The sequence below is a fragment of the Herpailurus yagouaroundi genome, unplaced genomic scaffold, assembly GCF_014898765.1.
Source record: "Herpailurus yagouaroundi ecotype Mexico unplaced genomic scaffold, PumYag 160, whole genome shotgun sequence".
Taxonomy (NCBI): Eukaryota; Metazoa; Chordata; class Mammalia; order Carnivora; family Felidae; genus Herpailurus; species Herpailurus yagouaroundi.
This window is the reverse complement of record NW_024412401.1, coordinates 12,026,338-12,053,218: the sequence shown is the minus strand read 5'-3', so window position 1 is coordinate 12,053,218 and position 26,881 is coordinate 12,026,338.

Genomic DNA, 26,881 nt, shown 5'->3' with positions numbered 1-26,881 from the left:
ATCATTGACAACTTGCTTCACTTCTTAGAACATGTGAAAATAGCTCAACAATTATTAACAATTGTATATAAAGTTGAGGTTAAGTGAAGCCGAATGGCAGAAATGAAGTAAAGATACAGGTAAAAGGAACACACAAGAAGACGTTCATTATTTTCCATAATTTAATTAATTTCCATAAATTTGTGATGGGTAGCCAGAATCATTTTTGGTGTTCCAGTGCCCAAAACAAAAGGAGAACAATAATGAGACTGTGCTGTGTGTGATTAAAGCAAAAGAGAATAAAAAGATAGGAATCTATGACTTTACTCCTTGGTTAACTCCACACACTTTGAAGTCATCTTCCATTCTCCTTTACTCTAGTCTCTTTATCGTTTGTTAATAGAATTAAAGAGAATTCCTAAGTATTACTGGATATAAAATCAATATCTGAAAGCCAAGTACATTTTTAATACCAACATCAAAGAGTTAGGAAGTATAATTTAAAATAATGACATTTACAATAGTAACTGAGATATAAAGTATATAGGCATAAATCTAACAAACTATGTGAAAGGCCTTAATAAAAATAATAAAACTTTATTGAAGGATGTTAAATAAGTCTCCATAATCAAAGAAATATACCATACCTAAGGTTATGAAGTCTCTTTGTCATAAATATACTGATTTCTTAACCCAAATTAACCTCTAAATTTATTCAATTTTAATCTTTTATTTCATAGAAATCAAGAAGCTCATTATGAAATTTGTAGGAAAATAAAATTGATTGGAATAATAAAGGTTATTTTCCAGAAAAATAAGATCAAGGGTTTATGCTTTTAGATACCAAAGCTTAATAAAAATCTATGGGAATAAAAACAAGATGGTACTGAATCAGATGTCAATAAATCGAGCAAGGATCCCTCTAATAAATAAAACAAAAATTTATGTTTACAAGTTTTTGCTACATGTCAAGAGAAAAGATGGACTATTAAGGATATGGTGTAAGAAATTATTAGAAAATTTTGTGGAAAATTATAGAAGCCAAATATTCATGGATTATAAAAATCAACATTATAAAGATGTCAATTCTCTCCAAATCGATGTAAAGATTTAATAAAATTCCTGTCAAAATACCACAATGTTTTTGCCAATATAGATGTACTTATTCTGAAATGTGCATGGAAGGGCCGGGGTCTTCAAATAGCTTAAAAAAAAAAAATCTTTTGAAAAAAAAAAAGAGAGAGAGAGAAGGAAAAAATAAAGTTGAAAGTCACTACCAAGTATTAACATTTTCTATATAGATATGGTAATCAAGAACATGTGCAATTGACAGAGGAATCAAAATACAAATCAATGAAATTGAACAGAGCATTCAGAAACATCCCTATATAAGTATAATCAAGTTATTTTTGATAATGCATAAAAACAATTCATTGGAGGAAGGATAGCCTTTTCAAGAAGTGGTACTAAAGTAACTGGATATCCCTATGCATAGAAAAATAAAACCCTAAATGTAAACATTGTACCTTCCTCTCTTTTTTAAGTGTTTTACATTTTTATTTATTTTTGAGACAGAGACAGAGAGAGCGCGAGAGCGAGCACGAGTGGGGGAGGGGCAGAGAGAGAGGGAGACACAGAATCCAAAGCAGGCTCCAGGCTCCGAGCTGTCAGCATAGAGCCCCACACGGGGCTCAAACCCACGAACCATGAGGTCATGACGGGAGCTGAAGTCGGATGATTAACGGACTGAGCCACCCAGGTGTCCCAAACCTTGTACCTTCTTTATAAATTAACCCAAAATGGATCATTAAGTTAAATATAAAACATAAAACACTAAAACGCAGGGGAATAATCCGGAACCTATGACACAATAAAAAAGTCTTAGACATTATACCAAATCATGTACCATAAAAGAAAAAAAAAACATAACTAAAATATTTCCTTTGTTAAAGACCCTGTGAGAAGAGTGAAAAGATAAGCTACAGGCTAAGCGGGAATATTTGGAAACGATACACTTGACAAAAGCGTTACATCTAGAGGATATGAAGCACTCTCAAAGCTCCATTATAGATCTATATATAGATGCAGATACTATATAATATATATAAATGGGCAAAAGATAGAGCCACACTTTGCTTTACCAAAGTGAATATAAAGATGACAACTAAGCACGTGACAAGATGTTCAAATCACTAGTTATCAGGAAAATGTAAGTTTAGTACCATACCACCACAGGCCTATCAGAACACATAAAAAAGAAAAAAATTCTAAAAAACCAAATTCTGACAAGGAAGTGGTGAAATTCAATCTCTGATACATTGTTGCTGGGAATTTAAAATGGCTCATCTGGATTTTTTTTTTTTTTTTAATACTAAACATACATATATCACAGGACCCAGAAATCACAATCCTTGGTGTGTATCCTACACAAACGAAAACTTATGTCTCTACAGAAACCTCTACATAATTGTTAAACATTTTATTTGTAAGGGTCAGAAACTGGCAACGATCAAAATACTCAACGAGGGGCGCCTGGGTGGCGCAGTCGGTTAAGCGTCCAACTTCAGCCAGGTCATGATCTCGCGGCCCGTGAGTTCGAGCCCCGCGTCGGGCTCTGGGCTGATGGCTCAGAGCCTGGAGCCTGTTTCCGATTCTGTGTCTCCCTCTCTCTCTGCCCCTCCCCTGTTCATGCTCTGTCTCTCTCTGTCCCAAAAATTAAAATAAACGTTGAAAAAAAAAATACTCAACGATTGGTGATGGTTAAATGGCTACATCCACAGCATGAAATATTCAGGGAAAAATATTGATAAATGCCGCAATGAGATTTATGCTAATGGAAAAAAATAATAATTTAAAGAGGTCATGTATTATATGATCCCACTTATGTAGCATTCTCAATATGACAAAATATACAGATGGAAAACAAACTAGTGAACAGAAGACCATGGGTGGAGAGGTAGGGGGGGGGAAAAAAGTTACAGAGAGGGAGGGAGCCAAACCACAAGAGACTCTTAAAGACTGAGAACTGAGGGTTGATGGTGGGTGGGAGGAAGGGGAGGGTAGGTGATGGGTATTGAAGAGGGCACCTTTTGGGATGAGCACTGGGTGTTGTATGGAAACCAATTTGACAACAAATTTCATATATTAAAAAAAATTAATTAATTAATTAATTAAAGAAGAGAGAACAAAGTGAGGGTTGATGGGGGTGGGGGAGAGGGGAAAGTGGGTGATGGGCATTGAGGAGGGCACCTGTTGGGATGAGCACTGGTGTTGTATAGAAACCAATTTGACAATAAATTATATTAAAAAAAAAAGAATGGTGAGAGAGAAGGTGTGACTATGAATAGGTTAAGTACAAGGGGAATCTTTGTGGTGAAGGAATGTTTTTATGTCTGGAGTGTGGTGGTCACATGCAGCTACATGTGATAAAATGATAGCATTTTCACACACAGTGTGCCAATGTTAATTTCCTGCTGTTGCTACTGTTCTATAGTTATATAGGATGTGACCAGTGGGGGTACCTGGGCAAAAGGTGCCGTAAAACTCCATTTCCCTATACGGAGAAGCTATCTTTGGAACTCCCTAGGTATTAAGAATTATTTCAAAATTGTATGAATTAGATGAAAATACAGAAGACTACGATTTCAGGGTAGGAAAGGCTTCTTTTTTTTTATTATTTTTTTTTAAATTTTTTTTTCAACGTTTATTTATTTTTGGGACAGAGACAGAGCATGAACAGGGGAGGGGCAGAGAGAGAGGGAGACACAGAATCAGAAACAGGCTCCAGGCTCTGAGCCATCAGCCCAGAGCCCGACGCGGGGCTCGAACTCACAGACCGCGAGATGGTGACCTGGCTGAAGTCGGATGCTTAACCGACTGCGCCACCCAGGCGCCCCAAGGAAAGGCTTCTTAAAAGACATACCAACTACCAAGGACAAGAGCAGTCAAGCTGAATGAAAACAATTGGTAGCGATGAGAAATAACAAGAGCGAAAAGCCAATCCAAAGGTTAAGAAGAAATATTAATACAACATAGTCATATAAACCTATGTGACAACTAAAGAAAAGCAAGTCAGACAAACCAGGGGAAAAGAGATCAAGAAATACATTAAGAAATTCACAGAAAAAAAAGAATAGTCAATAAACATATAAGAAGTTCTTCCACTTTCTTGCTTTCTTCATTAGTAACCAGAGAAATGTCAATTAAAAGATCAGAGAACATTTTATTTTTTGAGTATTTAAATGACATTTTATTTCTAGCCCTGAGGCAAGTTTAGGTTTCTTTTCTCCCTCCCTGGATATATTAGTGATATTTCCTTTATGCTTAAGGATTTCTCTTAGAAATCTGGTATCCTTTCCAGTCTTTGCCTCATTGTTACTGTTCCTCTACTGATTTTTGTTAATGTTCCTCTTCAATGATATAAATCGAAGTAATATTTTTTTTCTGTATAATTTTCTTCATTTAGATAGAATTCTTTTTGCACTTTTCTCTTATACTTTTAGTTAGTTCCCACTTGGGGGGTTATAAATTACAAGTATTGTGGATCACCTTTGTGTATGTTCCAGAGCCGTGATTTTTGTCTCTAATGCTGCGTAACTTTTTTTCTCCTTGACTTTTTCATCAGTTTGTGGCTTTTGTTTTAATCCAGAAAAATTGTGAAAATATGCTTTTGTGTGGGTTTGTGTGTATGAGTGTACTTGTACTATGTTGTATGCCTTGTCTGTATGTGTGTGTGTTGGGAGGGGGGGTCATTTTAGCTTTCATCTTTCCACAGCCACTAGAGGTTAGCAACTTCAGTGATGCTATCTAGAGTCAATCCCTACCCGCTGCTAGATATTTCATTCAGCTGAAACTCTATCACTACTCTACAGTGTCGTAGTGTACCCTCAGAATCTTCTTTCTCTGCATTTCCAAATGAGGAATTCATAATTTCCCCCGAAGGGTACCCTATCTCTTTTGCAGAATCCAACACTGGTGGTTTTGCTTAGAATCTGCAAGTTCAGGAATCTTCCAACCTCCTCACTTGACCTTTAGTACATTAAGTTCACCACTTTCAAGGATTGTTGCTTCAAAATTTTATTTCAATGTAGCGTGAGCTTTTGATGATTTCTGAGAGAAAGAAGGGGATCACTCTCCGTTCTACTATATTATACATTATATTATATATTATTATATATTATATTATATATTTATCTACTATATTACATATTATATATCACATATTATATATTATATATTATATCATATATTTATAATAATATGAAGAATTTTCCCTATACAGTTACGTGATTTTTCAGTGGAGAAAGCATGTAGAAGTTTAAGAACAGGGATTGTTCATTCGATTTACTGTAAAGTTTCCAGGAAACATTGCATTTTGCAAGATCACATTTCATATGGATGTTAAACAACGAAATGGTGTTTCCTCTCATTTACAAAATGGTGCTCTGCAGAGTAGAGGAAGTGGTCAAATGGCTTTATGAAGGGATCTGTTAATATGTGATTTACAAGACCACCTTATAACAGAGTGGAAAAAAATCTTATTACTTAATGCTCTTGTGCATTGTGTGAGAGGACTAATACATTATGTGAAAGTAAAAATCTCAGCAGTTTTGAAATTTTGCATGGTCAGGACAAATGTATCAATAGAATTTTGTCACCAGAAAGAACCATGCTGCATGGGAAGATGGATGTAATCAGCATTCCGCATTATAATCGAGCCATGAGTCGATACAGATTAAATATTGACAGAAGTTTCTTGACCAGTGCTAAACTGAACAGTCCCTAAGAGGTTCAGGAGACAATGTCATAATGACAGTGAATTTGTTTGACAATTCTGCCTCCACTGGTGTTACTCATTATAGAGTATCAGGCTCTGAAGACAGGTTTCCAAATGAAATGTAAAAGAAAAAAAAAAAAAAAAGGCTCCAGGCAGAGAAGTGAAAAACAATATTGGATTTACTAAGAGCATTAAACAGTAACTCCTTAATAATATGATTCATAGACAATTAACCTGTCATACAGTCAGGAAGACTGTGGATACATATGACAGCAGATTGCCTGTCCCTAAAAACTGAAACTTTTTTAGTTTTTCAGACTTAGGATTCTTGTGAGTAGTTTTGGCCATCTATACTCTATTTTTTTTTTTAAAGAAAGGGGCATGCATCATGATGGGTATATGCTAAGCAAAATAAATCAGTTAGAAAGAGACAAATAATCTATGATCTGACTCATATGTGGAATTTAAGAAGCAAAACAAATGAGAGAGAGAGAGAGAGAGAGAGAGAGAGAGAGCGAAACCAAGAAACATACTCTTATCTACAGAGAACAAGCTGATGGTTACCAGAGTGGTGGTGGACAGGGGGATGGGGAAATAGTGATTGGGAATTAAGGAGCAAATTTACCATGATGAAAAAAAAAAAGAAAGAAAAGAAAAGAAAAATGAAGAGAAAGTAAACAAATGACTAAGGAAGATACAAATATAGTACTTCACACACACACACAAAAAAAAAAATAGAAAAAGAGAGGTGAGCTCTGGTAAGAGCATTTAACATAGGGTCTACCTTAAATGTTTAAGTGTGCAATACAGTATTGTTGATTATAGGTGCAATGTTGTAGAACAGATCTCTGGAACTTATTCATCCTAGCTCTTGAGCTCTTGGGACAGTGTTTAGACTTTGTAGCCATAACTGGGTAGTTTTCATGTTTCTAAGAATGTTAACTTGAGGATGAGGTTCATCAAAGTGACTTTTAATTACTTATTAGTTTAAAATAGGATACATATATTTTATGTAAGCCTCATGCTAACCACAAAGGAAAAAAAAATGTAGTAGGTACACAAGAGATTATGATAAAAAGTCAAAGCATACTGCTCCAAAAAGACATCGAATCATAGGGGGAGGCAGCAAGATAAGAAACATGGAATAAAAGATCAGCAAAAGAGAAAAAGTAATTTAAATGGCAATAGGAAATCCTTATCTATCAATAATTACTTAACATAAATGAACTAAATTCTTCAATCAAAAACATAAAGTGACCGAATGGATAAAAAACAAGATCCACCAATAGGCTACCTTTATAAGAGACTCACTTTAGCCTTAAAGACCCACACAGACGCAGAGTGAAGGGATGATAAATGATATTTCAAGCAAATGGTAACCAAAAGAAAGTAAGGGTAGCTACACTTACATCAGACCAAATAGACTTTAAGCCAAATCTAGACAAATGAGACAAAGAAGGTCATTATGTAATCAAAGTGTCAATCCATCAAGAAGATGTAACGGTTATAAATATCTGTACATCCAAAAATCAGAGCACTTAAATATAAAAAGCAAATACTAATAGAACTAAAGGGGAAAAATAAATAGCAATATGATAATAGTTGAGGACTTTAATCCCATTCTCAACAATGGATAAAGAATCCATACAGAGAACCAATAAGAAAATAGTGGATCTGAGCAGCACTAAAGACCAAATGTACCAGCCATACATATACAGAATACTCCATCCAACAGCAGTAGAATGCACATTCTTCTCAAGCACACATGGACTGTTTTCTAGGAGACATCACATGTTAGACCACAAAACAGGTCTCAACAAATTTAAGAAAACATAGAAATTGGATCATGATCTTTTCTGACCACAACAATATGAAACTAGAAATCCATAACAGGAGGAAATCTAGAAAATTCATAAATATGTGGAAATTAAACCATACATTCCTGGGCAACAAATAGATCAAAGGAGAAATCAAAAAGAAACTTAAAAAAGTCTTGAGACAAATAAAGATGGAAGTACAATACGCCAAAACTTACGGGATGCAACAAAAGCAGTTCTAAACGAAAAGTTCATAATGCTAATCTTATGTATTAAGGGGAAAAAATCTTAAACAAACAACCTAATTTTATATCTCAAGGAACTAGAAAAAAAAATGAGCAAACTCCAAAGTAAGCAGAAGTTAGGAAACAATAAAGATGAGAGCAGAAATGAATGAAATAGAGAATAGGAAGACAATAGAAAAGATGGAAAAAAACCAAGAATTAGTGTTTTGAAAAGAAAAACAAAAGTGGCAAAGCTTTAGCTAGCTAATCAAGAGGGAAAAAGAGAGAGAGAGAGAGAGGGAGAGGGGAGAGAGAACTTAAATATGCTCTAAGAGCCTTAACATTCTTAAGAAGCTTGAGATTTCCAGGATGATGCTCTCATCTAGCAATTACATTCTCTGGAAAAGTTTCTGACACCTGAGGAAGAAAGAGGATAATTGTCGCATGGCTTTAGAGCCACACAGAAATCGTGAAGGCATTCCCCCTAGGTTCTTCCTTTCTTCTCTACATGGTGTAACATTCCATTGACTGTTGATCTTTGGGGGGGGGGGAGTCCAAACTCATGGCATTGTAGCTGCTATATCAACAGCTCAAAGGTAGCTATGGAACTCTCTTCATCTTGCATAAATTCAGTTTAATTTCCTGGATTTATAACCAAGAAAAGCTGTGCTTCCCTACATAGTATGGGCAGAGGACTTCAATTGCAAATACATTTTGTTAAAGTCTATGGAAGGAAACCAGTGTAAATTGAGACTATCTTCTATTTCAAAACATCTAAGAACACTTTTTATGCATAACATATACTGGTGTCTCTATTATTGAACTCATTAATTGCTTGCTAAAACTAAGAAAAGAATAGTCACACATTGGTATTTGTTTTATTTTCCTTTCTGAGGAGGGAGGGAGGGAGGGAGAGAGGGAGAGAGGGAGAGAGGGAGAGAGAGAGAGAGAGAGAGAGAGAGAGGGAGGGAGGGAGGGAGGGAGGGAGATCCTCTCTGAGGCAAGCGCCTCTCACCCACCCAATTTGGTCATGGTGTTTCCTAATAGTCTCTAAAGGAATTTTCAAAGGGTGTTTGAAATTCCCATCCCCCTTTATCAAGTTCAATCTATTAGTTTGCTATTGGAGGCACTCTGCATTTTCTTTCCTACTCAAAACAGGCACTTTCAGATTTTTTTTTCCTCCAAAAGGAGAAAATCAGTAATCTGTTCCCTGGAGAGTAAGGTTCTTTGCCCTCATGGTATGCAGTGAATGGATTGTACCTAACAATAATATCAGCTGCGTTTTATTTCTCACAGAAATGACAGGTCTCCCTGGAATTAAGTTGACCTGATAATTCAAATATGGCAGAGTTTCAGGGTCCTTCGTTTCCCTGAATTGAGTCGTAGATGTCAACCTTTCTACCAGGCATAATATATTTGAATTTTTATTTGTGACTTTTCTCCAAACAGACAATAAATTCAATGTTTCATCGGTTATCATACACATCTGCAGCATATGTTCTATTTCTCCCCGTGGTGACTTATAAGCATGATTTCAGCGCGGAGCTATTTCTGTAAACAGAGTTATTTCTATTTTGTGTCTCCACTCATTTTCACCAATCTCCCCTACTTCAGGCTTCCTTATTCTTTTCTTCATTGTTAATACTAGATGTTATAAAATAATTTAAGTTAGCACCTCCTAAATGCTACTTATTAGAAAATGTTCTCATACATAAAGCCTATGTGAATTTAAAATTTGAATGTTTATTTTTTTTTAATTTTTTTTCAACGTTTATTTATTTTTGGGACAGAGAGAGACAGAGCATGAACGGGGGAGGGGCAGAGAGAGAGGGAGACACAGAATCGGAAACAGGCTCCAGGCTCTGAGCCATCAGCCCAGAGCCCGACGCGGGGCTCCAACTCAGGGACAGTGAGATCGTGACCTGGCTGAAGTCGGAGGCTTAACCGACTGCGCCACCCAGGCGCCCCTAAAATTTGAATGTTTAAATGGGATATTTTATCAAATTCAACATCAAACAGACAATACCCTCTATAACAACAATTTGCCAAATAGAGAAGTGTCGTACTCTGAATGAGCATTATCCTTCATGCTGATAGGTGAAATTAATGAAATAATTAAAAAGCCATAAAAGGAAAATGAAGAGTGTCAGAAAGACACCAACAGGATTGGAAACAAAATATTTCTGGCATGGAAATGTGATCGCAAAAAAGAAAAAGGAAAACCTACAACATTCTCCAATTTCAAGAAAGAAAATGACATTTCATTCACAAGCTGAACAATACTGCATGTGGTTAGCATATTTTCTTTAATATGCTACAACTTAATAGATTTGTCCTATATCGCAACGGAACACTGTTCCCATAATTGGTCAGGATTAAGAAAACTCATCAGGCACCATATAGGCAATTTTATTTATTTTTAAAAATATTTTAATATTTACTTATTTTTGAGATAATGCGAGAGACAGAGTGCAAGCAGCGGAGGGGCAGACAGAGGGAGACACAGAATGTGAAGCGGGCTCCAGGCTCCGAGCTGTCAGCCCAGAGCCGGAGGCGGGGCTCGAGCTCACCAACTGTGAGATCGTGACCTGAGCCGAAGTTGGACGCTTAACCGACTGAGCCACTTAGGCACCCCTATATATAAGCAATTTTAAAGAAAAAATTCATAACTTTCTTAATTTTCTAGGACAGATCCAACATAAAAGCTGAGAGACAGGGGCAGGCAAAGAAACACAAACTATCTCATATACCAAATCATACTGCAGGGACCATTGCATTGTTTTGAACTAGAGAAGCCCAATTAAAAAAAAAAAAGTCCATGGGGGGCCTGGGGGCCTCAGTCTGTTGAGCATCAGACTTCGGCTCAGGTCATGATATCACGGTTGGTTGAGATCACAGTTGGTTGAGTTCGAGCCCCGCGTTCGGCTCTGGGCTGACAGCTCAGAGCCTGGACCCTGTTTCAGATTCTGTGTCTCCCTCTTTCTCTGCCCCTTCCCTGCTCATGTTCTGTCTCTCTCTTCTCAAAAACAAATAAACGTTTAAAGAAAAAAAGTCCCATCCTTTTTCATACAATATTCTCCCATTTGGTAAGCTTGGTAAAGCTCCATTTTTCCACCTTTTTCACAATATGGTACCTATGGAAAAAAAATACAGGATGAGGATGAAAAAGAGTCCAATTTCGGTGTTGTGATCTTTCAAGGGAAATAAAAAAGAGCACTGCAGAGAAACCTTTGAGTTGAACAATTCTCAACCAAATTTAATTATGAAGATTTGACTTGTGCAGAAAGTCAAGTGAACTTATTCTATACTGAGGACTTATTCTATGACCAGAGAAAATTTGCTCTGTAATGGAAAAACTGTGTTTGTTTGCATTGTTCTCCTGTCAGTCAGAAGATTAGTAGTTAGCTGCTATTTGAAACCTGAAGGCAAAGAAGAAAGAGTCAGCCAGCCTGGAGCCCTGAGATCCCAACCACACCCTTGCATTCATTCCCTGTTTGCCCATCTTCTCTAGTCTTCCCTCTATCCTATCGAGGTCACTGAAGCTTTCCAAAGTTCGGCTTGGACAGACCATACCTGCCTGAGAAAATGCTCTCCTCCATTTCCCCTCTTTGTGATTATTTTTAAGTCAGTTCTTATGGCTTAAAGATCACAGAGAGAAGGAAGCAATCAGGGGCTGTTAATAGCCAACATTCCAGGAGGAGAGGTTGAAACATTGCTGATCCGTACTTAACAATTGTAACTATTAGGCAAAGAGGCAGCAACTGCTACCAACGTTGGAAAATTCCATCTCCTACTGTGTTGTGAAAGAGGAAAATGCTCTCCCCAGCAAAGATCAGCAGCAGAAACGGATGAAGGTTACTCTGTGTGTACTGTGAGGGGTTGAGAACGTTTACATCATCATGCAATAAAAGTGCAGAGAGGCAACATAGCGTGCCACACTGATCCCCCCCTTCAGTAATAAAGGATCTATTTCCCCAGCTGCCAACAGTGCTACCAGACCTTTCTAGTTCCCCACCCACTTTGGGTTATTGCCTCAACTGAGGAAAGCTGGCCTTGCTCAGCATTAGTTCTCCTGTCAAGAATTTTACAAGCAATGACTGATAATTTTAGGGATAGAAAGAACCAGTCACCTCATCTCAAGACAGGACACTTAGACCTTCCAGTGGGGACATCTGATGTTTCCTTTGAAAGAAGTCTCTGCTCAACTTCTCCCTCTGGTCTGCTTCTTTCTCTCCCCTGCCTTCCCTTCTCTACCCTTCTAGTCCTTCCCCCTCTCCTCCTTCCCCCCTCCCCATTCCTTCCTTTCCCTTTTCTTCTTTAGATATGGAATACAAGAGACTCCCAATAAACTTCCTGCATGCTAATCTGCTTCATGGGGAAACCAGCTACTACTGCCAAGTAATTTGGTCTTCCCTGAACAATAGTCAAAAAGATGAATGCTTCCAAGGCTAGGGCTGTTCTTTTTTTTTTTTTTTTTTTTTTTTTTTTTTTTCCTACAATCATGGCGACTCTAATTTTTTTTAGTGTATATCAAAGGCCAAGGGGAGTGAGAAAAATATAGACATAGATGTTCTTAATTCATCAGGATAGAGATGCTTGAACACTCGAAAGCTTCTTACACAGTTTCAGCTGAGAATTATAATGGTCCTTTATTTTTATAGCTAAAGGATGAGAATTATTCCCGAAATAGGTGATGGTTACTCCTGCTTCCTTAACTAACTGACAAAAATGTACTTTCTGATAACTCATTAACACTTATGTAATGTGAACAGATTAGTAAAAATAGAAAACAGGCAAGAAATTCCAGATAAAGGAAGTGACATTTATGGGGTACCTACCATATATGGGACACTGTGCTAGGCATATTACACATGTCCTCACTCTTCTGACAACAATGCTGTAGAGTTAATATTCTCTCTTCTTTCTAAAAATGAAGTAATTGAAGCTCAGAAGGAATAAATTATTTGCCCAAGGTCAGGAAATTGGAAGCAGCATTTAAATAACCATCTAAAACACAAGTCCATGTGCTTTCTTTATGTTATACTCCAAAGATTAGAAGAAAATGAGAATATTTTCAAATCAGATTACATTTTGAGAAGGTAGGCTTTATTAATGAAAGAGTTTAGATGGCACAAATCACAGTATCTTCCCCATGCTAGATTATGGAATACATAAATCCCTCCTAATCACGTAATAACTTCAAGATTTGCTAAGTCAAACCATTTTCTGACTTATTCACTTGTGCTCTCCATACTGGTATTAAGGCTTATTCAGTAAAAGATTTATTGCAGTCAAACCAAGCCTGAAAATAGCATAAAATTTTATGTGCAAAGTTATTTCTTGCAAAGAAAAAAATACTTATGCATAATAAAGGTCATGTCTTGAACTGCAATCTGGACATTTGTATTACTGTGAGCCAGCAAAGCCTTTGCCCTGATATTCCAAAGTGTGAACTACCTGCTTTTAAAACTACACCTTTACTCATTTCACAAATTTTAATCCATGGTCATTACTAAAAATCTGTTACTGGATACAATCTCATTGAATCTCATTGAAAAGAAGGTATTGTCTGAAATCAACTTATGACCTTGAAAATTTGAAAATTCCATTTGGTCAAATTTAAAATGTAAGATTACATAAACTAAACTGATAGTGAAAAGAAATTAGGACAAGTTCCTCAGTTCACTTAAAACTAATCTAAGATTTCTAAGTAGTAAGTACAATAATTAAGCCAAATTAATAGAATGGAATGATATTAATTGTGTGTTTTTAAATAATTACATCAACTGATTTAAGTCAGTTTGTAAGTCCTTGGAAAGTTAATTAAGATGCAAAAACTGAGGGCTTCCAGGTGGCAGAGAGATCACTTTCAGTAGGTAATTGGTCACTCAGACTAAGGCAAAGGCAAAACATCATGCTTGTTATCAGTAACGTGTACTCGATTATGGAATGGGAAGAAGGACATGATCTTAAAGCCACAATGAATTTTTGCTTCCCTTAGGTGCTGGAGCCCAGCCAAAGAAGGGACAAACAGAATGACTCATGAACATCAGATGCTGTCCTTCACTCTCTCTAGCCTTCCAGAGTCAGAAGTTGTGACTAATGAAAACGGAACTTACTTCATTCTGGCTAATGGAAAATGGACTATAATTGTCTTGGAAAGATGCATTAGTCTTATCAGTATGAATTTCTACGTGTATCATTATTGTAAGACAATCACATTTACACTGGACTGTATAATAGACCTAGATGTCCAATGATGAATGATTGTAATTGATTATAGCTCAATATATTCTCAAATAATTTGAACCAGGGTTTTTAATTTTTTTTTTTTAATTTTTATTCTGTAGTGAAATTTAGGAGCTCCTTGACTCTGTTTAGCCTGCCCATTAACTGAATTCAACCATGGATCAATACTCTAAAATGTATGATTGATTACAGAGACATTAGATTTGAATCAGCCTATGCATATCTATTAAGCAACTACCAAGTGCAAGACACTGTCTAGCTAGTACAGAGATTTAAAATATACCTAACCCGTGACCCTGCTTTTATGGATTTTATAATATAGTTGAGACAAAATATCAATGCAAAAGTTGATGCTACGGAAGTTGTGGAATGCAAAAAACACAAACCACTCTTGGTATATGATCGCAAAAAAAGTGTTTGAAAATGGAATCCTTAAACCAGTTTATACTTTATTCATCATATTATTGAGTTTTCTCATTAGGATCCCAGTTATGATATATGTTGAACTAGAGACAAATAACATTGTGTCAAATTGCATATTTGTCTTGCTTTAAATATAGAATATGCTTCCCTGTCCAATTGAAGTAAATATTTTGGAATGTGGAATGAAAATTAGAACCCTTCATTTTATAGTAAAAATCCAGAAATAGTACAAATCTTGTCCAAAGTACTTTAGCTGATTGGTGACAGAAACTGTGCTATTGGTCAAGCTCTCTTTACTCGAGTCCATCCCTCTTTGTCATTTTGCCATCTGTTGAATAGGACTTTACATAAAGAGAAATTTTACATTTCACATCCATTATTTTTTTATTTTTTATTTTTTATTTTTTATTTTATTTATTTATTTTTTTATTTTTTTTAATTTTTTTTTCAACGTTTATTTATTTTTGGGACAGAGAGAGACAGAGCATGAACGGGGGAGGGGCAGAGAGAGAGGGAGACACAGAATCGGAAACAGGCTCCAGGCTCTGAGCCATCAGCCCAGAGCCCGACGCGGGGCTCGAACTCACGGACCGCGAGATCGTGACCTGGCTGAAGTCGGACGCTTAGCCGACTGCGCCACCCAGGCGCCCCCATTTCACATCCATTATTACACTTGACCACTATAATACTCCCATGAAGTACTATACAATGATGCTTTAGGAGGAAAATGTCCAACAATTGATACGTACTGAGAGACAGCTGCAAGCCAAGTATTTTCCTAGGCACCTAACTCTTCAGAAAACTGGGGCTCAGAAAATGTGAGGGCTCCTATCCAATGTGCATAACTGATAAGAAAACAGTATTCAAGTTTTCTGACAGTGCTGTCTCCAATTTGCCACTCTGTCCACCAATAACATCAAACTTTCTTTACTCTGAAAGCCAACATCATTAAACAGATAACTATGTGCTAGTAAAAGATATTCTAGCTAAACATGGAAATAAATAAGGCTCATATCCTGTCATTGATAAGTTCATAAATCAGATGGAAGCTAATATGTATTTAAATAAATAATTATGTTGCAATGTGGTGAGGTACTATACTGGATTACATTCTCATCAGGTACAATGGGGACATAAAGCAACTCAGAGCTCGATGTGATTCCTTTCTTCTCCCTAACTGACTTAAAAGGCAAATGTGAGTCTGATTATCGAATGTGCCAGGTAATACTCTTTAAAGTTGTGTACTTACCAGTATTTGTATTTATTATGGTGTGTCTGGTTATATTTATATGAAAAGTATCTGAAGAATTGAATTAACTGTGCAAATTTTGACTATTTCATCCCCATACACAGTTACATTCAATTACTGTTTAGTCAGACTGTTTCTATTACTTGCAGATTACAAAACCATGAAAAGTGAGTGCTAAAACTTAAAAGTAAAATGGAAAAATGATGTTGAATTGTACATTCATTTTAGCCTTGGGGGGTGGGGTGGGGGGAAATAGCCACTGCATTGAGAATAAGAATTGAACTTTTAAACAGCTTCCTCACAAAGAGTATAGCACTTTGCAAAAACCAATACCTGTCTCCAGGTTTAAAATGTGCTACACATTAAATTGTATCTCTGTAGAACATTGCTAACGTGAACTTCTGATTTTGATTGTCTTCTCAGTATTAGAAATATGCACCATGACAAATTTTAAACTTGAGGAAAGAAAGATAATAAGTTGGTGCTTTTATTACCACTGCTAATAATCCCAGAGTGCTTTAATATTAAAAAGTTTTGAAAAAAAAATTCCACATACATCGCTTTCTTTGATCCTTTAGCACCCTGTAAGTTTGACTTACTACTGCCATCCTGTTTTGGAGACAATGAAATTGTGAGTCAATGACATCAAATGACTGAAGCTATGTCACCCTGTTAGGAAGAGGCCAAGAAGATATTCCAGTCTAGGTCATTATCCCTACCCTTTCCCATCACATTTTGTTTGTATGATGTTCCATGTATCACTGGAATCATTTATAGCCATTCTTCAACAAAATGTTGATGCATACTTGGATTTTAAGTCAGACTTATATAATTTAAGACTTATATAATTTAAAAAGAGAAATTTTTCCCTTTTCCATGCCTAGTTGTATGAATTTTGATGCATAGAATTGGGTGGCCACCATTTCTAGCAAGGCATAGAATAGTCCTATTAACCCAACATACTCCTTTATGCCCTATTTAGTGAACTTCTCCCTTTCACTCTGGCCCCCGGCAATACTGATGCTTTTTCTATTCCTGTAGATTTGCCTTTTGAGAATGTCACAGTAACAAAATGATACAGTTAGTGCCAGCTTCATGGGATTGTAACCCATACAGTCACACACACTTGCACTTACAAAGGCCCTGCGTTTAGTTTAACATTCTGTTTTCACTGTATTAAAAGTTTTAATTTTTTAAGAGAGTGAGAGCATGAGTGGGAAGGAGAGGGAGAGAGACAGACAGAAGGAGGGAGGGAGAGAGCAAGAGAGAAAGACGAGGGAGGGAGGGAGGGAGGGAGACAGAGAGAGAGAGAGAGAGAGAAAATGAATGAATCAGGCTCCACACTCAGCCCCAAGCAGGGCTCTATCGCACAATCCTGGGATCATGACCTGAGCCAGAATCAAGAGTTGGATGCTAAACTGATTAAGCCACCCAGCACCCCCAAAAGTCTTAATTTTGAACAATAGGGCCCATATTTCGTACTGGGCCCTACAAATTACACAGCCAGACCAATATGCACCATGTAGATTTCTGAGTCTGGCTTTTTTGCCTTAGCATAAGACATTTCAGTTCGTCTGTGTTATTGTGGCATAATTGGTTCCTTTTTATTTCCAAATGGTTTTTCCATTGTAAGGATCCATCACAGTTTGTTTATTCATTCAACAGCTGAAGAACAGTTTCATTTTTTCCAGTTTAGCACAATTATAAATAAAATTGCTGTAAACATCTGCATATTGTTTTTGTGTGAGCATACATTTTTTATTTCTCCTGGGTAAAGATCCAGTAGTACAAATGCTTGTGTGTGTGTGTGTGTGTGTGTGTGTGTGTGTGTGTGTGTGTGCATTTTTTAGGTGTTTTGAGAATTAGTTTCTATGGGGAGGAGGCATTAAATGACATCAAACTTGGAGCTGGTGTACCGCATGGTCTTGAATAAGTCATCTGATCTTCTCTTCCCTAACGCAGTAATACTTAGTATATTAGAAGGAAATGAAAATAATACTTAAGGAAATAGAGAGCAAGTTTATAAAATTTTAGGGCAAAATGTGTTCCAGAATTTCATAATAGGCAAGCTTTATTTCGATCATTTTTAAAATAAATATATTTGTTGCCCTAAATAGATTTAGTTTAAATTAAATCTCAGTGTAGCACAGCTTTCTGTACAGCTAGTGTTCACTAAGTTATGTTATGTATCTAGACCCAGTGCGTACAACTAGAATGTTATTCCAGTCCACAATTCTTTTTTGAAAAAAGAAAGAATGCTGAGGTCACAATTAATGAGTTTTGTATGGGTTTATAACATCTGCTGCATTGTTCACGTTCAGGGATGGCTTTGTGGAACAAGGCTCTCTCAAGACCTACCTATTGTTCTGTTTCTATACTCCCCCGTCTCTCCTTCAACTCCTACACTTTCATGTTTCTACTTAATCGCTCTTGTCACTTTTGCTTTTTGTTGCCGCCCCCCTTCCTTAAAGCATATTTATGAGTTTTTCTCTCTGATCTACCAGACTGTTGACTCTTCCAGGACAGAAAGTATGCCAGTCATTTCTGTCATTTCTGATGTGGCAAATTAAAAGTACTTCCTATAAGTAAGCAAGAAACCTCAGAACCACAGTGTGGTGTTAGCATTCGTTTACCCAATTTTGACATTGTTCATGTGTGTATCCCATTATTCATTTTAAAGTTATTTTCTTACAATATAGTCAAGAGTATTTTGCAGATTATTGATACCATTAATGGCCCAAAGCATCTTGTAGAAATCAAGAATCTATCAAAGCACCTGGATTTTCTCATATTTGTAGCTAACATTAAAGATGTCTATAAAATTCTAAACTGTTCTGAAATTAATTTTCAGAAGACTAACTCTTAATCTAAGTGCTTTTGTAATGCTATTATTCTCTGCAAAATAGAGAAATAAATTCCATTAAAGACAAAAAACAAACAAACAAACAAACAAACAAAAAAAAAACAGCAGAGGCTTCCACTCCAGATAAGATTACATAGACTCTTCTCTGCCTGCTCTTTCCCTCTAATTACAACCATAAATCCTAGAAATAATTCAAGTGGCCACCAAAGGAGAATTCTAAAAGATGAAAAGATAAAGGTTGGAGGCTAGGGTTTGGGAACCAGACTGGAGGCAGAGAATCTTATTACCCTCTCCACCAGCTGATGGTGGCAATCCAGACATACACTCTCCTGATTCCCAACCTTAACAATGGATGACAGAGAAGTAGGCTCACTTTTGCTCAGTCTCATGAGAGTTCTGCCTATAAAAGGCCAGCATGGCAGACTAGGCAAGAAGGAAACATCACAAGTCCCTGACAATAAGAGGTCAGGTGAAATTCACCTCTTACTAGTGGGTCCTGAAACTGCTTTCCTACCTTAAGACAACATGTGGCTGGGGGACATAGGACAAGAGGGACACCCCACAAGTAACCACCAGGGAAGACGCTCTCCATTCTCCATAGACAAGAGGATCTCACCATAATAAGTGGCCAGAACAAGAAGTATTCTTCATTCCTCAAGGCCACCTCCTTCCCCTAAAAGGCAGCCTCAACCAACGACTGATGGAAGTGGTGAAGTTCCCTTATTTCTTGAAAGGATAGTAACACAGAGGTACATGTTTTCCAAAGGGTCATAGGATTCCCCAGAGGGAATAAGTTTCACTTTCCTACAATGTTAACTTGTTTACTAACATACTCTATATTGGCTGCCTACCTTTCCTTTTCTCGCCTCCCCACACCCTACAATATTGTTTTCCTACAATAATTTTCTAAATAAAATCCTTGCACTTAAATCTTTGTCAAAGCCAACCTAAACATTCTGTATTTTGAATTAAGTAAGAATTAAAAAAATGAAACAAACCAGACAACATGTAAAAAACTCTTTCCGTTCTAACCATTTGGGCTTTGTAAACATTATTTTAGACATTTGAGAATTTACAGATGTATACTTCACCAAATGTAGGATTCATCAATACGGAATCCTCCTAAAAGATATGAAGACTTTATTTTTATTTATTTATTTTTTAAACCTTTTTTTTGGGGGGGGGGACATAGAGAGACAGAGCATGAACGGGGGAGGGGCAGAGAGAGAGGGAGACACAGAATCGGAAGCAGGCTCCAGGCTCTGAGCCATCAGCCCAGAGCCTGACGCGCGGCTCAAACTCACGGACCGCGAGATCATGACCTGGCTGAAGTCGGACGCTTAACCGACTGCGCCACCCAGGCGCCCCAAAGATATGAAGACTTTAGGATGTTTCTTACTCTTCTTGCACTCTCATCCTCTATAATATTATTCTCTTGGTTTTTAGTTATTTCCTACTCCTTAAATTAGATAGTACAGTAATTACTTCAGACATCTATTAATTATATTTGCCTAAATGTTGCTGATTTATTTGCTCAAAGTCACTTCTTTCAGCTCAGATGTTTTTTAAAATATTCCCCATTTTCCCATTGTGTATCCATTAGAAGTTTCATTAGTGAAATTCTGTTGATGATAAACTATTCTCTTAATTATTTTTTGCTTTTTTTATGTTCTTAAATTTGCCCCCCCCCCCCAAATTCCCTGCATGTATAATGCTAGTTTGATAATTATTTTCTGTATTCTATTAATATTGAAAAGTCTGTTTCTAATTTCAATTTCTTAACAACATTTATTCTTTTCTCTCCAGTTGATTCCAAAATTTCATTGTCTTTGGAGTTCTGCATTTCCCAATGATATAACCAGGTTTGACTTGCTTTTGTTTGTTTGGGACTTGTGTTTAATTGCTCTGAGGGTATCTATCTTTCATAAATTCTGGAAAATTTTCAAGTGTTATCTCTTTGTATATTACCATATTCTTTTCTTCTGGAACTGCTGTTAGAAAAATTACAGGTCTTCCTATTTTATTCTCAACATTTCCTAACTTCCTCTTCCTTTTTATATATTTTTTTCCTTTCTTTGCTTCATTCTGGGTAATTTCTTCAGAACCTTTTTGGAATTCACCAATTTCCCCTTCAGTTCTTCCTAAAGTTTACTCATCCTTTCACTTCTAGGATTTTCACTGAGTTTTCACTTCTAGCATTCTATTTAGCTAATTTAACATATACCTTTTCTTTTCTTTTACTTAATTTTACTTAATATTTTACTCACTTAAATACCTTAATATACTAATTTCATATTTTGTATATAATATTTAAATTTTCTAGATTTCTAGGAGTGTAGTTTTTCTACTTTGAGGGTGTTTTTGTTTCTTTGCTTGTTTGTTTGTTTGTTTGTTTTCCTTCTGAAAGTTATGGTGGCTTTCCCCACAACCACCACCCATTCTAGATTGTGTGTTCATGGCACTGAGTCATTGGGTTTTCATCCTTGGTAATGCTTTATAATCTGAGCTAAGGATATATTACATTTAAAAATATTTGCATTTTCTTTGGCTAGGTACCACGTGCCAGCATAAATTTTGGATCATCTTAATTTATGGACAGATTTAATATTTTCTATGTGAATACTTAAATTTAAACTCCATTTTTAAAGTAAAAAAGACATGTCCTTGAATGTTGTCAGGAGAAACTGCTTTTCATTTGGGTACCATGATAAGATAGAAGAATTTTCAACAGGCAGGTATGATTTTAGAGTTGACTCTTCTCTTGAGACTATATGTAGTTCTACAGTGGTAGCAGGGTTTTATGGGCCTCAATTCCCTATTTCCAAATGTTTCCTTACTCTAGGCTTGATGTATGCTACTTGTGGTCCAAAATCCCAGTCCAAATAGTTCCTGATAGGCAAACTCCCTGGGTAAATTTTATTTCTGAGACAGTTTATCACTCTTATATCCCACTGTGGCATCTTTGTTTTTCAAGCCTGCTACATATTTAAAGGAGGGAGCCATTATATATTATGTAGAAATTACATGGTCTTGTGGTTGTTTTAAATAAATTTCAAGTATTGCCATATTGCTAGAAACAGAAGTAATACATCCACATTGAAGAATTAAAGTAAGTAGCAAAAAAATTAAAGAAATAGAAAAAGGAAATCAACTAAAATTACGTGGTGGATGGAAGTAAGAGAGGAGAGTGTTTCTGGGAAGATTTTGAAGCATGTCACTTTCAGATAATGTCAATAGCTACAGAAGAAATAGACAATTTATGTTACATACAGATACCTTATGAATGTAACATTAAAAGAATTAAATGCAAATGTTAACCTTCAAAATTATTAGATGAAATATACTCACACAAAATAAAAACATTTAGAGCATAGACTACATCAGAAGAGACAATTAAAACACATAGATCAAGGTGGTTACTTGAAAATACACACCTGCATTAATAAGGTCAAATAACAGCAACAATGGGGAAAATAATTGTAACTTTTCATAAAGCTACTTTTCATAATATGTAAAGGCCTTTTGAAAATAAAAATTAAATATACCAACATCATAATAGAAAAAAATAGGTAAAGGACATGAGAAAACAATTCATAGTAAAGGAAATATATGTGTTTTTTCAACATGTGAAGTTATTCGAACCTCCGAAGAACAGATATGCAAATTAAAACAGCTATGATACAATAGTGTATTAAAATACTGAAGGTTTGGGCGCCTGGGTGGCGCAGTCGGTTAAGCGTCCGACTTCAGCCAGGTCACGATCTCGCGGTCCGGGAGTTCGAGCCCCGCGTCAGGCTCTGGGCTGATGGCTCAGAGCCTGGAGCCTGTTTCGATTCTGTGTCTCCCTCTCTCTCTGCCCCTCCCCCGTTCATGCTCTGTCTCTCTCTGTCCCAAAAATAAATAAACGTTTAAAAAAAATTAAAAAAAAATAATAATAAGTTCCCAAGTGTTGCTGATCCAGCCTGTCCAGCGACAACAGATTGCGGACCACTGTTCTAGAACAGATAGTAATTATAGAAAAGAGAGTGCAAATACAGAAGGTTAGGAAAAGAAATTCCGCGCATTCCCAAACAGCTAAAAATCTGTGGGGAATACGAAAGCATAGTAAGAACTCCCCTGAAATTTAAAGTACACACACAACCAAAAAAAATGCATGTGACTTATAAATAAGGGTTCTGCAGGAAGAGGCAGGAATTTCAGACAGATCCTTTGGGGCCAAGAACACCATAAAAAAAGAAAAAATACTGAAGAAGAGCCGTCAGACCACAGAGACACCACTAACCTGGACATACTTACTAATGGTTTAGCAGAGTCTTAACATTCAAACCCTATACATATCCTTTAGGAAAACGCATAAATAGTATGTTTGACATCTTTCTTTGTGACACATTCTCAATAACGATTTTCTTTTTCTATCGTTGTAAATCATGAATTAATTCCAATGAGGTATATGATATAAATAACTGGAATGAACACACTTTGCTCAAAAGTCAAAATTCCAGTGTCCAAAATAGGAAACCCTAGGCAGGTATCATTCCTTATAAAACACCACCTTACAAGATTGATGGGTTACTAAGTATGTTGCATATTACACATTCATTTTCTCATTTAAATTTGAGATCAACTCTAGGAGCTAATGAGATTTTATTAATAAGGAAATTGAACCTCAAATTAAAAATTTCCTAAGGCCATATACTTAATAAATAGTGTAAAAACTAAAACTTTGATTTTTCTAGTGCCGAAGAATATTTTCAAAACATAGGTTACCACTGAATATGCAGAGGCTGTGGATGAACACTTACTAATCATTAGGCTATTTTACTGTACAAAACAATACTTTTTTTGTTGCCTCATAACTATGTTTATAATTTCACAGATTTTTTTTCTCAAATGTTTTTGCAATATATCATGATGTTTCACATTTTCTAGAGGTCCATATATTTTCTAGAAGAAAAACAGCACAAAAATAAATCAATTTTTTTGATAATGTTAATAGTAATCAGGAATATATGCTCTAACAAATCCTTGCCTAATTATAATGACCAAATGTAGACAATTGCATTTTCCAGAGGTGTTCTCCACCATGTATCCCATCCAGGATGTATTTTATTTGAGGGGAAATTGACCCTATGAGTACTGGGTTCAATATTGACTCTGGGCAGAACGTTATGCCCACCTTGACTAACAGAAAATAAGGGGAGGAATGTTGCATAATTTCTAAGACTGAATCATAAATGGAAATATAGCTACAGTAGATGGCTTTTAAAGACACTGTGATAATCCCTACCTTGTAGTATTTGTGACCTTGTGAAATCTTCCCTTGAGTCTGACCTAGACCTGGTGCTTGTGTCTAAGAAATACGACGTGCCAAAGGAGAAAGGATGCAACTTTAATGATTGGTTAACAAAAACTAGCTACTCTCTTGCTGGGTTTTCTTTCTGTTGTGTTGTCAGCATGCATGCATTGATGAAGCAAGCTACCATGTTGCAGAGGCCAATGCATGAAGGAACTGAGGATGACTTCTGGCCAGCAGCCAGTGAGAAACTAAGACCCTCCGTTCCATAGCCTATCATTAACTGAATCCCGCCAACAGTCAAGTGAGCAAGCTTAGAAGCAGAAGTGTCTCCAGTCAAACCTTAGGAGGACTACACCTCAAGTTGACACCTTGATTACAGCCTGTGAGAGACCCTGACATAGAGACATACCCAGATTCCCAGCTATGAACAAAACAAAAAACAAAAACAAGATAACACAATAACCCGTGAGGTAATAAATGATGTTGCTCAATTCCACTAAATTAGGGGGTAATTTGTTACACAGGAAGAGATAGCAAATAAACAGCTTCCACCTGGTTCTATAGAATGCTTTCTCTTGGAAACCAGCTAGTATTCTATGAGGATACCAAGCAGTGATATGTAGATTTTCTGTAAGACAGCTCCAGCTGAGATACCAGCTGACTAACAGTATCAGCAACAAAATGTAAGCAATCCAGTCTTCCTGGGATTCTAGACTGCAGTAGTTGAGCTGCCCTAGGTGACACTTCATGAAACAAGCATGATTTGTTTCCAATGAACCTTGCCCAAGAAGCAAAACTGTGAGTAAAACAAACGATTATTATTGTTTATACCCGGAAATTTGGGGTCATTTTTTTATGGAGCAATAAATAACTGAAACATTAAGGGACATAAAATATTTCTGTGCATTTAGTGTCTATGATTTATTATTAAAAGGCTCACCTCAAATTGAAGCCAAAGCATATGTTTCATTTAAAGATTAAAACCAGGGGCGCCTGGGTGGCGCAGTCGGTTAAGCGTCCGACTTCAGCTAGGTCACGATCTCGCGGTCCGTGAGTTCGAGCCCCGCGTCAGGCTCTGGGCTGATGGCTCGGAGCCTGGAGCCTGTTTCCTATTCTGTGTCTCCCTCTCTCTCTGCTCCTCCCCCGTTCATGCTCTGTCTCTCTCTGTCCCCAAAAAAATAAATAAACGTTGAAAAAAATATATTATTAAAGATTAAAACCAAAAATTTTATCCTACCAAGACAGAAAAAATTATCCTATCAAATGGTTGTAAAAGTTGAAGAATTAATACATTTACAATGCGATTATACTACAAATGTCTTATTTTTCCTTTTTAAAAAAAATAATTTACAAAGTATATATTCTCACCTGCAGGATTAAGAAAACACCGGTCCATTTCACCTTTCTTAATGCCCAACAGGACCATTAACCTGCTATTTTGCTCAACAGTTAACTAGGTCTTGGTAACTTAGGGCATATCAAACAAGACAAAAAGTAGTCAAATGTAGTCTTAAATAGGATTTTGTGTTTTATAATTTCATTGAGCTATAACTGAAATACATTCAACTTTGCTTGTTTGAAGTACACAATGGGGATAATTCGTGAAATTATCAACACAGTCAAGATGACAAACATTTCTATCACCTTCCAAAAGTTTCCTCACACCACATTGTAATTCATCTCTATCTTTCTTCCTGTCCCCAAGAAACAGATGATCTACTCTTGCCCTATGAATTATTTGCAGTTTTGAAAATTTTATGAAATATTTAAAATTAACACTTTTGTTATTTGCCTGATTCTTTGGCTCAGCATTTTGAGATTCACTCGTGTTGTTGCAGATAACAGCCATTACTTTCTTTCTTATTGGTAACTAGTATTACAATGTATCAACATACCACAATTTATCCACTCATTCATTGATGAACATTTAGATTCTTTCCAGTTTATATTTATTATAGCCATTCTGAATGTTCAGGATTCATTGCATTATTCTTAGAAGACATTGTTCTTGAAGCATACTTGCTGACTATTATTCAAATCTAGGGTAATTTCTTTTCTTTATACTCAGAATAGAGTTCCAGTATTTCTTATATAATTACATTCTATTTCTGATTATTGTTTCACTTTTGTTGGAAAACATCCTTAAGAAACTTCCTGAAAAAAAATGTATTATTACAGGTATGCTTTCTGAGTTGCATTTCTAATAGTATTATAATTAAAGATATTATAAAGTAACATTGTCAAAATTCAAAAAGTCTCCTTGCAGCGCTGGTCTCCATTTACCTTCTTGTATCATCAAGTTTCTAATAAAAATTCTAAAGGCAGTCAGGTTTCAACGTATTTGACTTACTTTCTGGGGTAAATTTTTAACTCTCACTAAAGAAAGAGTTTTCTTTAGTGCCCTGAAATATCATGGTGTTGTATCTTAGTGTAGGTTTCTTTATTTAAAAGGACTTCTGGGGAAGTCCTTCTGGGGCTTCTGGGGAAGGACTTCTGGGGAAGATGGCTATGTAGGAAGTTTCTGGATTCACTTCATCCCCTGTATTTATCTAGATAACACCCACATCAGTGTAAATAAATCAAAAAGTGACCCAAACTGGTAGAATAGACTCTCTATAGCTAATGTAGAGAAGAGGCCACATGGAAGAGGGTAGGAAGGGCAAAGACACGGCAGGAGCAAAACAGACCAGTAGGACTGACCTTAGGAGACAGGGAGCCCTGGGTCTGAGGAGGGGAGAGGAGAGGACCCCCCTCGGATCACCCCAGGCACGGAGGTCCTGCATTAGAGAGATGAATCCCCATAACATTTGGCTATGAAGGACAGAGGGGCTGGCTGTTTGTTTGTTTGTAGAATCAGTGGGGCTTTCCACCTGGACCTTGACAAATCAGCTGGGTCAGCTCTGGGAGAGCCAGGAGGGAGAAAGAGTTCTCACTCTTAAAGATACAGCACAACAACAGCCCTTAGGAAATACATTATAGAAGCAGCAGTATGAGAAACACCTGGG